The sequence below is a fragment of the Rhineura floridana genome, chromosome 1 (assembly GCF_030035675.1).
Source record: "Rhineura floridana isolate rRhiFlo1 chromosome 1, rRhiFlo1.hap2, whole genome shotgun sequence".
Taxonomy (NCBI): Eukaryota; Metazoa; Chordata; class Lepidosauria; order Squamata; family Rhineuridae; genus Rhineura; species Rhineura floridana.
The window spans coordinates 158,635,835-158,648,605 of NC_084480.1; the positions used below are offsets into that span (position 1 = coordinate 158,635,835).

The following is a 12,771-nucleotide window of genomic DNA, read 5'->3' on the forward strand; positions in this document are numbered from 1 at the left end:
CTCCTAGCCACTGAGGTCACCTGGGCCTCTAGTGACAAAGATGGATCCAGAAGCACCCCCAGGCTACGGACCTGCTCTTTCAGAGGGAGTACAACCCCAGCCAAAGCAGGCAACTGACCAATTATCTGAACTTGGGAACCACCAACCCACAGCGCCTCCATCTTGCTAGGATTCAGACTCAGTTTATTGGCCCTCATCCAGCCCACCACCAAGTCCAGGCAGCGGTCCAGGACTTGCACGGCCTCTCCCGATTCAGTTGTTATGGAGAAATGGAGCTGGGTATCGTCAGCATACTGCTGACACCTCTCCCCAAATCTCCTGATGACTGCTCTCAAGGGCTTCATATAAATGTTAAACAGCATGGGGGACAAGATGGTACCCTGCGGCTCCCCACAGCACAGTTGCCAGGGGGCCGAAAGACAGTCACCCAGTGCTATTCTCTGAGAGCAACCCTGGTGATAGGATTGGAACCACTGTAAAACAGTGCCTCCAATACCCATCTCACCAAGTCGGCCCAGAAGGATACCATGGTTAATGGTATCAAAAGCCGCTGAGAGATCAAGTAAGAATAACAGGGCTGCGCTCCCCCTGTCCTTCTCCCAATATCTGCCTTTTATGAGGTTCAGCAGAAATTTTTGCCTGAAAAAGTATTAGGATGGCCAACTGTCCAGTTGCCAACTGTCCATATGACCTTAAAAACATACATCCACTAAGTAGTCTGATTAGAGTATAGCCAAACCACAGCTGTGGCTGATAATTATTTAGTTACATAAACATGAGTCAGCGTTACAGTAGGGCCCCACTTATATGGCAGGTTAGGGACCAGACCCCCGCTGTAAACAAAAATTGCCGTAAACGGAACATTGATCAGCTGTAATGAGAGGAGCTCCCCCCCGCAACAGCTGATTGATGTTCTGCTTTTCTCCGCCACCTCCTTCGCTTGTCTGTTCGCTGCCTGTTTGCTTAAGCACTCGCTTGCCCTCCGCCACCTCCATCGCTTGTCCACCTGCCCACTCACCCTCCCCCCTGCCTGTTCGCTCGCTTGCTTGCCCTCCGCCACCTCCCTCGCTTGCCTGTTCACAGCCTGTTAACTTAAGCACTCGCTTGCCTTCCACCGCCTCCTTCACTTGTCCTGCTCGCCCTCCCACCCACCCGCACTCACTCACTCACACTCGGTAAACACACATTGCTTACCTTGGCTGCAGTGCTTCTATCTTTGCTGGGTCTCCTGGCACGGCGCTGAGGAGTGGGTTGGAGCTGATGCAGGTGTTATTCCTGCGCACGCAAAGGTGATCAGCCTCTGGGCAGAGAAGTGCTTGGCGTAGTCTGCCCTTTCATCCTTTAGGGTGTTGAGATTGGGCATTAACACAATGGAAAGTCAGAAAAATGGGCAGCACAGGCAGGAGAGAGATGGCTAGACTGATGATACCACACATAAACAGGTGATTTCTAAGGGTCAGAACTGGCTGGGAGGAGCTGCAGTTCCTCCTTCAGTCTGCCTCAGCTTAGAAGCCCAAGTGCAAAGTTCTCCCAAAACATTTACTGAAAGGCTGGGTAAAAAGAAGCACTTGCTACATCCTTTAGGGCTGTGAGGCCGGCTGGCTCTCTGTTGCGTGGCACATTTTCATCATCTGAGTCCAAGTCATCCAAGTCTCCATCATCTGACTCATCATCGAATCTTATTTATTTTGATGGTGGAGACTTGGATGAAGCTCTTGCTGTTGATGTTGAAGTTGAAGATTGTTCAAGGCTAGCTGTAGCTGTTGCTGTCGAAGGTTGCGATGGTACTTTCTTAAAGTAGGAAAGCAATGAACTTTGCCTGATGAATTCCCGTCTCCTTTCCCTTAGAATTTCTTTATAGCATGCAATATCATTTAGAAGGCTTGCATTCACTTTAGAACTTCTTTCGGAATTTGGATCAATCCTTTCAAAAGCTGCCATCCCCATTTCTATACAGTTGATAGCTTCTTCCAATTCCTTGGTTGTCATTTTTCTAGGCACAGCAGGACTATCATCAGGATGGGACTCCTCTTCGCAAAACATCCTTCTTTGCTCTTCAATCAGAAGAAGATCTTCATCTGTTAGGGTCTCGTCATGAGAGACAAGCAATTCTGCCACATCCTCAGGCTTGACTTCCAATTCTAATTCCTTTGCCATTTCCACAACATTTGTAGTGACTTCCTCCACTGGATTCTCAAAGCCTTCACAATCATCCACAAGTGTGGGAATTAGCTTCTTCCAAACACCTTTCAATGTTGTTTCTTTAACTTCCTGCCATGCATCTCTAATAGTTTTTATACCATCCAAAATTGTGAAGCCTTTCCAAAATGCTTTTAATTTATTTTCACTTTGTGCAGGTACTGTATTGCTCTCTAAGGCATTTATAGCCTTAGCAAAAGTTCTTCTTAGGTAATAGGATTTAAATGCTGCAATTACACCTTGGTCCATAGGCTGCAGCAATGAAGCTGTATTTGCAGGTAGAAAAATAACATTTATCTCCTTGTACATAACGCCCTCCGTGGCGCAGAGTGGTAAGCGGCGGTAACGCAGCCGAAGCTCTGCTCACGTCCGGAGTTCGATTCCAAAGGAAAGAGGAAGTCGAATCTCCGGTAAAAGGGGTCGAGGTCCACTCAGCCTTCCATCCATCCGTGGTCGGTAAAATGAGTACCTGACATACGCTGGGGGGGTAAAGAAAGGCCGGGAAAGGAACTGGCAAAACCACCCCATATATACGGTCTGCCTAGTAAACGTCGCAAGACGTCACCCTAAGAGTCGGAAATGACTCGCACTATAAGCGCGGGGACATCTTTACCTTTACCTTGTACATATCTCCTAGAGCTCTAGGATGGCCAGGGGCATTGTCTGTAAGAAGTAAAATCTGAAAAGGAATTTTCTTTTCTTTGCAGTAAGCCTCACCTGTAGGCTTAAAATAGTCATGAACCAATTTGAGAAAAGACTGCCAGTCATCCAAGCTTTTGAATTGGATTTATAATAAACAGGGAAGCTAGCTTTTGCATAGTTCTTTAGGGCCCTAGGATTTTCTGAGTGATAAATCATCATAGGTTTTAGCTTGCAATCACCAGCTGTGTTAGCCCCTAACAAGAGAGTTAGCCTGTCTTTTGCAGCTTTGAAGCCAGGCATTGACTTCTCTTTAGCAATAAAAGTCCTAAACGGCATCTTCTTCCAATATAGCCCAGTTTCGTCCACGTTGAAAATCTGCTGCTTAGTATATCCACCATCTTCTATGATATTTGCAAGCTCACGTGGATAACTTTCTGCAGCTTCTGCATCACTAGCTGCTCACCCTGTACTTTGATGTTGTGGAGATGGCTTCTTTCCTTAAACCTATTAAACCAGCCTCTGCTAGCTTCGAATTTATCCTCAGCAGCTTCCTCACCTCTCTCAGCCTTCATAGCATTGAAGAGATGGATGATGGCTCAGCTTAAAGGCACATTGTGACTGGTTTGATCTTCAATCCACACCACTAAAAGTTTTTCCATATCAGCAATAAGGCTATCACTTTTTTTATAACTGTAGTGTTCACTGGTGTGGCAATTTAATTTCCTTCAACACTTTCTCCTTAGCGTTCACAACTGTGTTAATTGTTTGGCGAGCCAAACCTAGCTGATGGCCTACCTCAGCCATAGACATGCCTTGCTCACTTAGTTTAATCATTTCTTACTTGGCAGCTAAAGTTAGAGGCTTACGACTCCTTTTTTTTTATCACTAGCACTACACTGAGATGCCATTGTAATTAACACAAAAATATTACTGTACTGTGCAGTACCGTATATATTTTGTACAGTACTGTACTGTATACAGTATATTTTTATATTTTTACTGCATACATTACAGTATATATTATACACTGTACATTACAGTATATATATACAGTATATTACTATATATATATTATATATTATATACAGTATTAGTATATAATATATATATTATTATATACAGTATTACTGTATATAATATATATATTATTATATTTATATATTATAAATAAATTATAAGTATTATAAATCATTATATTTTATATATATTTATACAGTGTACAGTATAATATAATATAATATAATACAGTACATACATTACTGTAATCTTAACCTTTGAACGTTTGGAAAATTGCCAGAACACAGAGACGCTGAATGCACAAACGCTGAATCAGACTGCAATGACAATACAGTACACTGTAAAATGGCACCCGATGCTCTTCTCGGACTCAGAGCTTGGAAATGTTCCTTGCTTCAACCTCAACTCCCATCAGCCCAACTGTAAGAGGAACATTTCCAAGCTCTGACGACACGCTCAGAGCGTCGGGCGCCATCAATTGCGTCATACTGCAAAATGGGGGAAATCGCCGCAATAAAGGAACAAGCGCCGCACATATGGGACGGGGTCACAATTTAAAACCGCCGCATTAGGAAAGCGCTGTAAAGCGAATCGCCGTGAAGCGGGGCCCTACTGTACTGGAGCCTATGATGGGGAAACGGTATAAAAGACCCAAGGGAGAACAGGGAATCTCTCTGCAGGCAAGGATTGTGTCACGTGCCACAGTTGACTGGCCCTGGGAAGTCCTCCTTTACTGTAGTAGAGTTCCTGGCAACAAAAAGGATGTGAGTTTCTGTACATGTCTTTCCCTTTCCTTCTTCTTCTTCTTGTTCTCTTTCCTCTCTCTCTGAATAAAAGCAACAGGATAGGAACAAACCTGGCTCATTGCCTTGTCTGAATCCTTAAAGAACCTCTGCCCCTGACAGAACACAAATTGGCCCAGGAGCTTTTGTGCTAGGTACCTTTTAAAGTTGATTTGGGGGGGGGGGAAGAATGATAAGGGATTCACATTCTGGTTTTAATCATTCCCTGTATTCACAGGCTAGACCTGTCAGTTTTGAAGGAGTTCTCCCCCAACTCCTGAAGCCGGTATTTTCGTCCAGCTACAGCCACAAGTTTCAATTCTGTGAAGCTGCTCCCTCTTCTCCCCTTCTTCCACCATAATCTGCCTTTTCTTTATACAGTAAGCTTAGAGATAAGGTTTCTTGTAGTAGACACTTGTCTGCCTTTTTTAAAAATATGAATCACCAAGGCACCATAAAGTACTTCAGGGACCCCTGCTTCAACTTAGGCAGCTTCATGTAGATCATACAGCTTTGCCTCAGGCAAGTCCAAACTGCACCCGAGGCACCCGCCTCATCTCTGGATTTGTCTGCATCTGATGTATGCCCCTAACTCACATGCAAAGAAATAAAGGGCCAAACAGCTGCTGACTAAAGAAGCTCATATCAACAATGCACTGACTGCTACCTATAAATTCAACCTCCAGTAACTATGTAGACCTCTTCAAATTGCAATATGAAGTGAGTATAATTCATGCTAAACAGTTTCATTTTCTGCTTACATACGCTAAGCAAAATTATTGCAAATGGAGGTGGGGAAGGGGACAAGTTGCTGGAATACAGATTCAAGCAGATAAATAACAACCGATATAGGAGGAATTAAAGATGCAAAAAGAGAAATTCAAAGAGATGCAAGTCATAAAACACATGTTCCCGCATTTTATTTGGAGCTATATACTACTAACACTTTGTGTCCAAGCAAAGAAATAATAAACACATTTCTACAAAAAAAATGAGATACTAGAGTTGTCAGAGACAAAGCAGGAATTCTTGAAGGATCCCATAAGTTTGTCTGAAATAGGAAATAGTTAAAAACAGGAGGATGAGGAAAGCACCAGGCCCTGACTGCTATACCATTGAGTGGTACAAATTATTATACAAAGGTGGTTGAAGAACAAAGGCTCCCAAAAATGTATGGGACTAATATTTCACTCATCCGTAAGCCAAGCAAAGACTCAATGTTATGTCTTAGTGTAGACTAAGATCTTGACAACCACCATTGCTACCTATTTGGACAAATGCCTGCCCAGCATTATTGATTTCACACTCAGGTGGGATTCATGCCAGAACAACAAGGGACACATAATCTCTCTTTGCTATATTGTCACAGCACAGCCAGTGACTGTTCCTCCTTGGCAGTGTTAATTTCATGACAGAAGTCCTTTGACCATGTACTATGGAGTTTTTAATTGGCCACTAACCTTTATGCATAAATTACATTTCTGCCTCAATTTTATTGCCTGGATATTGGTGATGGATAAAAAGCTGGTGGTATGTGTTTTAATTAATAGTATCTATTGAGTTTGTTAGAGAGGGGTGTGTGACAGGGTTGCCCCCTTTCACCAATGCTGTTTGATACTGCTTTCAAGCCATTAAACCACTGTACAGTACTAAAGGCAGAAAGATTAGGGGAACAAAAATATATATCTCTGTTTGCTGGTGATACCCTGCTCTTTCTTTCAAATCCACAAAATTCTAGTCCTAATTAATGTGAATAGAACATTTTGGCCAACTGCGTGGGTATAAAATCAGTTAGTAAAAATTGGGGGCAATGTCTATGAGGCACCTACTAGTCAGCAATCACCACACAGGTAAATCACATTTGCAACCAAGTGCCTTCCAGATGTTGTTTGACTCTCAACTCCCATCAGCTGTACCAGCTTGGCTAATGGTCAGGGATCATGGGAGCTGTAGTCTGGAGGGCACCAGGTTAGTAGTAAGCCTCTGAATACCAATTGCTGGGAATAGCATGTGAGGAGAATGCTTTTACATTCAGGTCCTTCTTTGCAGGCTTCCCATAGGCATCCGGCTGGCCGGCCACTGTGAGAACAGGGTGCTTGACTACACGGGTTGTTGGCTTGATCAGCAATGCTCTTCTTATGTTCTTATGGGGACCGATATGGGGGCATGTCTGCACTGTTTCACATGTATGTAGGAATCCTTATGTGTGTCTACCCCATACATGACTCTTAAACATATTTCCTTGAGAGGTAGGATATTTTGAGTTGAAGCAGTTGCATACTGCCCTGAGAGTGTATCTAGGTATTTCTAAAACCCAAGAAATACCACACAAAAATATCCTTGGACACTCAAGTGAAGCATCCATTTATTGTAAAATATCAAGATTTTAAATCACAAATTAATTCATTCATTGCAGCATACACACATATCACGGGAGCATTTAAACTAGTACAACATATAAACTAACACATTCATACCCTTAAACAAGAGAACCTATCCTATAAGGTGAAAGTAAAGCTTGTGGAGCATAACACTTTGCTATGTAACCCCAATAAGACAGTGACAGTTTGCAAAAGTTTACCTATCCTGACTCTGGCTAGGATGTTCCTATAGCTTTGTGAGCACAAGTATGTGATGCACCCAACATCAGATATTAGGAAAGGGAATTTTGTGCCTTTAGGTATTTCTGAGTATCTCTGCAATAAGGTGATAGAATCCTTCCCTAGCTTCTTAGTCTAGAGTCCAGTGCTGTATTAAAGAAGTTCTGTAGGAGTGTTGCGTAGATGTAAAGAAGTGTTGGAGCTGGGATAGCTTACTAACTAATGCCAAAACCTGATTTTATATAGGATTTTGGATTCCATAGGTGTGCATGTAAAAGGGAGGGGTATAATGAAGTGAAAAGGGGAATGAGGAAGGGTCTTCTAACATAAAAGTTTGCAATTTTCCTTCAAGATCAGCCTCAAGATTATTATCCTGCCTATGTGATATGTTTGATGTAAACTCCTGCATTTTGAGTAAATAAGAATTGTTCCACTGACTTCAAAATGATATCTGTATCTGTTTCAAAATGGTCAGAGGAAGCCTGTTCCCTCGGGGGCAAATAGGCTGATGGGTGGGTGTTCTCACCTGGTCAACCACTGCACTTGCCTCATTGCAATCCTGAAGTCTGCTTCAGCAGTTGGGTTTTCACTCTGCAGCCTTTTAAGTGGCCTCCCACAGCATAAGAGAATCAAGGGACAAAGAACCAGAATAGTGGCCCTCAAAGATATAAACTGCGTAAGGGCTCTGGTGTCCTTTTCTGAGCATGTGAGGGTTTTAAATAGCATGTCACAAACAAGAGTAAGGGTCATGGAAAGGCTGATCTCATCATGCAATGCTGGCATTGCAGCTCTTAAGCTCGGTATATGAACCAAAGAAAAGGTCTGGCCAAGTGCTTTCAAGTTACAACTGTTTTGTGGTCCTGTCTCTTTTCTGCTCTTTTAGATGTGACATTCATTTCATATTATGCCACACCCCATAGCACTCACATTGTGACTTGGCACTCATGACACTTTCTTAAAATTCCAAATGTGCCCACTGGCCCCATTGTTTGGTGTAATGTATGAAAAAACTAGAGCAGTTACACATGCATGCTTAATCTACGTCTGTGTGATCAGCGACCCTTCCTATTCCATGGTTCCCTGATAGAGTTTACAAACTTGGACTCCTTTACACCTTATGTCAAGCTCACATATGGGGCAGGAGCAGTGGGCACAATCTCAGTTCTCCCAATATGTACATGCAGAGGAACGTCTGTCTACAAGTTTCTAGGAGTTATTTATTATTTACTTCACAGAGAGCCAGTGTGGTGCAGTGGTTAGAGCGTTGGACTACTACCTGGGAGACCAGGGTTCGAATCCCCACACAGCAACGAAGCTCACCTTGGGCCAGTCACTGCCTCTCAACCTCAGAGGAAGGCAATGGTAAACCCCATCTGAATACCGCTTATAATAAAAACCCTATCGCCATAAGTCAGGATCGACTTGAAGGCGGTCCATTTCCATTTTTACTGCACATAGAAGTTTTTCCTTCATTGTCATCTTTTTCTATTGTGAGTCTGAAATTGATTTTTGTAAGTTGGTCTGAGTCTTTTTAGTTAGATATGAATGCTGAAAATTAAATGGAATTGGCTGCCTTCAAGTTGATTCTGACTTATGGCGACCCTATGAATAGGGTTTTCATGGTAAGTGGTATTCAGAGGGGGTTCACCATTGCCTTCCTCTGAGGCTCAGAGGCAGTGACTGGCCCAAGGGCACCCAGTCAGCTTCATGGGCTCCTGTCGGGAGGAAGGGCAGGATATAAATCAAATTTAAGTTAATTTAATTTTAAATTGTAATTTCAGTTTGTAGTTTTTATATACTCTGTTTTATGAGATTGTGTAATTTTATTGTATTTTTTGATGTTCACCGCCCAGAGAGCTATTGCTAGTCGGGCAGTATATAAGTTTAATAAATAATTAATAAATAAATAATAAATAAATAATAAATAAATAACTGTGTGGGGATTTGAACCTTGGTCTTCCAGGTCATAGTTCAACGCTCTAACCACTACTAAACCAATGTAAAAAGACTCCTTTAGTATGTGAAGCAGCAGCAGTTCTGAAGGCTTCTCAATACTTATCAGGTGCAATTTCGAGAGTTCACAAGTGCTTACTGTCTGAAAGCAAGCCAAGGCAGAACCAATACTTGGAATGAGGAAGAAAGAAACACGAAGCGGCGACCTTCGTTGGCATCTTTGCTTCCCATCATTCACCGCCTGCCCTACAAAATCCCCTTCCCCCAATAATCCCCTCAGCCGCAGTGGTGCTAGTATTGCGCATGCGCATCGTCCGCCACCGCCGGCTTGTATTCGCGTTGGGGGAAGGGGAAGAGTCCTTGTTATGGAAAAGCGCGTCTCCCTGCCTTGCCACTACGCAAACGAGCGCGAAACCGCCTCCTTCCACGACTTCATTGGCTGAAGCTAAGATGAAGGGGCGGGTTTTCTCGCTCAAATTCCGCCTTCCAAAAGAGTATGCACAGCTCTGCTATTGAGTGCTCATGGCCAGGGTTTTAGGCCTATTGGCTCTAATAGAAGAAAGGCGGGAATAGAAACGAGACGGCTCGCTATTGGTCGGTGACTGAAAGCATAATTCTCCAAAGTAGTTTGCCCAAATCCTCTCTTTTCTCTGATTGGCGGCAAGTCTATGGGAGAAGAAAGACGAGAGGTCTGTAGGGAAGATCTCTTCCATTGGGGCAAAGATAGGCAGGTTCAGGCAAGAGCGAGCGCGCCCGTACGCCCGGCCCCCCTGGTTAGGCGCGCGCATGAAACCTGTCGAGCCTGTTAGGCTGGCGCGTTCTCTCTAGTGCTACCTCCCTGCGAGGACGCGCAGCAGAGAGGCGGGGGAGTGAGAGCATCTCTTTCTCACGCGCGGCGGCGGCTCCTCCTTTGTCCCCCCCCCCACTCTAGAGATCTTGGGCCGCACGGCTGGCGGGCGGGGGCCGGCACGGTAAGGGGGTGGGGGAGGTTGATCACGCACGCGCGTGGATGAATGAAGGAAGGAATGAAATGTGCGCCCGTGCGAACGGGGAGAGCATCGTGAGAAGGAGGAAGAGGGATAATCTTAGCAGCGCGTGCTGGTCAGAAGGGGCGACGTTATTTTGCCCCACGGCTGGAGCCTCACCTGCGGGGGCGGTTTTGAGGGTAAGAGGATAAAAGCGTATCTCCGTGTCCCCTCCTCCTCCTCCTCTCTTCTCCCCTCCCCCAGCATCTCTTCGCCCCCCCCACCCGACGGGGCCCCTCCCCCACCTCAGCATCCTTTCTGGCTGCCTTTTTTTAAAAAATCCTTTTATTGATCTTGCAGTGTGAGGGTGGGGTTTTTCCGGCCATCCAGCACTTTAGAATTCATTCATTCATTCATTCATTATTTATTTATATTTAGCATACATTTTCTCCACTCTTGACTTGGCGCAACTTATTTATTTAGCCAGAGCTGTAATGTGTAGATATTAACTCCCCAAATAAATGTTTGGGGATAAATTCTGAATTAATTTAGAATAAATGATATAGTGTAGTGAATACATTGACAACAATCTTGTGCCATTAACAAAATGTATGCTTTATTTTAGCATTTCAGTAGTGGATCTACTTATCCTGTATAGCAGCAAAAATCAGAATAAAAATATCATTGTGTTAAACTTATTATTAGAGCCACACGTACACAACTGAAAACCAGTTAGAACAGGCTTTTTCCTAATATTATCCACCACCACCACCACCTGTCTGCCAACAGGCCCCTCTTTCCCCTTCCCCTCTGCACCCATCAACCCAGTTCCCTCACCTTCCATCAGTGCTTCCCCTTCTACAGTCCAGTGCCATTTGCTCCAAGCCATCATCTCCAGGGACAGTGCTTAGTCCTATTATCAGTTGTTTCTTAAAACTTAAAAAGCATTTTGGGGCACGGGACAATGAGAATTCTAGTTTTGTTGTTTAAAGTAGACCTTACAAGACTGATGTTAGATTTTTTCCCCACTCCCCATGCATTATGGCATGCCTTCAGGTACATCCTTTACATTATCTTTCTTATTCCCGAGGACTGCCGCATTCATCCATCCAACGTGGCCTTTCATGCAGCTGCCCCTATTGTTTTCCCTTAGTCATTATCTCATGTAGTTTCTTGCTGAAGAGCAGTTCCCCCCCCCAACACCTTATTTCTATAGTTAATGTCACAGCAGTAGCCTTTACTTTTTCCACAGCTATTGGCTCATGCCCTAGGTTCAGTCTGTTCTGTTTGTATTCTGATGTATTTGCCATCCTGGGCTCCTTCTGGGAAAAGGGCAGGATATATATTTAATAAATAAGGCTGCAATCCATTACACACTTACCTGGAGTAAGTCCCACTGAATCCAATGGAGCTTACTTCTGAGTAGGCATATACTGGATTGCAGCCTAAGTAAGAAAATTAATTATTGTTATTCCATCACCTCTTACATTCTTTCCCTGTGGAGTTGCCACATTACTGTTCATTCTTCCCCACGCCCCCCCCCATGGCCAAGTTTGGAGGGTATTGGGCAAGACATATTTACTGTTTTAGTTTTTAAAAAAATTTAAACTGCCCTGAATCTTTTTTTAGCGAGCAGTAGTAGATACACTTTGTAAATCAATGAGAGACCCATCTCCAGGCCCCTGTAGCAAGCAGGGGGTGGAAGTTCTTTGTGTCCTGTCCTGTTCTAGTTCTCTTCACTGTTTTGCATATTGCTGTTCTTTTATTCTTCCCCCTTCACTGCTTGCTCGCTCCTCATTTACTCTCCTCCTTTCCGCACAAGCATTCACCTGGTTGGTTCTCTGTGCTCGCATTTTCCCAAAGGCCTGGACACTGGAAGAATGTGATTTATCCTTTGTGCAAGGCCAGATTTATCCTGGAAAGGCCAGAAGTAGCATCAGTTCTCATTCTCTCTTCTTCAGTCTTCAGTTAGACATGCCAACTTTTTTATAATTTGAGGACAAGGTGGTAGAAACTCTTTGTGGGGCTCCAAGAACATCAGAAACGGCACGACCCCCCCTCATGCTGCTTTGATATTGAAGTGCTGCTCAGAATGATAGTACTTCATTCCAGAGCCCTCTGCAAACTGCTGAGAAGTCCGTTTGTTTATATGCTGTGTCCTTTATTTTACCCTTCTGTTCTGACAGACAGGTCCTGCGTTCATCCTTTTTGGGCATCCAGCATGTAGGGAAAATTCCCATCTTTACCCATCCAAAGTTCTTGTTGTGCCTAGAAGATCAGGGATGGGATTTTCTCTGGTGCATAGCTGAGATAGGAAGAAGCAAAAGAGAGGCTCGTGCTGTGCTCCTTGTGATGGCAGTGTGGTAGTCCCCTCACCATGCACTGGGCCACACCTTTTGCCTAGTCTGATCACCCTTTTACATCCAGCCTCCTCTCATGGGACAGTTCTCAGGGAACTTTATTATTCTTAGGAATTGTGTTCCACATCTTTCTTTCACAGATGCCTTTCTGAACCATGAGCCTTCTTGCCATAGCTCCTGGCTCTCCTCGCAGACAATGTCCTTTTCCTTTCAGTCTCTTCCTTGTTGTCACTGCTCTTTTTTCCTGTCTTGC

The 12,771-nt window shown here is 44.0% G+C and overlaps 1 protein-coding gene and 1 pseudogene across 14 annotated transcripts in view; one reads left to right on the forward strand and one right to left on the reverse strand.

Moving 5' to 3' along the window:
- Positions 1-1,683: 1,683 nt before the first annotated feature.
- On the reverse strand, positions 1,684-3,749 carry LOC133376988 (tigger transposable element-derived protein 1-like; annotated as a pseudogene).
- Positions 3,750-9,786: 6,037 nt separating this feature from the next.
- The window catches only part of SMARCA4 (SWI/SNF related, matrix associated, actin dependent regulator of chromatin, subfamily a, member 4), a 111,657-nt gene continuing 108,672 nt past the window's right edge, over positions 9,787-12,771 (forward strand). For 6 of the 14 annotated variants that reach the window (XM_061639594.1, XM_061639625.1, XM_061639636.1 and 3 more), the window contains exon 1: positions 9,899-10,358. The gene's annotated coding sequence lies outside the window, so the exon portion shown is untranslated. The other 8 variants (XM_061639672.1, XM_061639683.1, XM_061639691.1 and 5 more) reach the window with 3 other exon arrangements.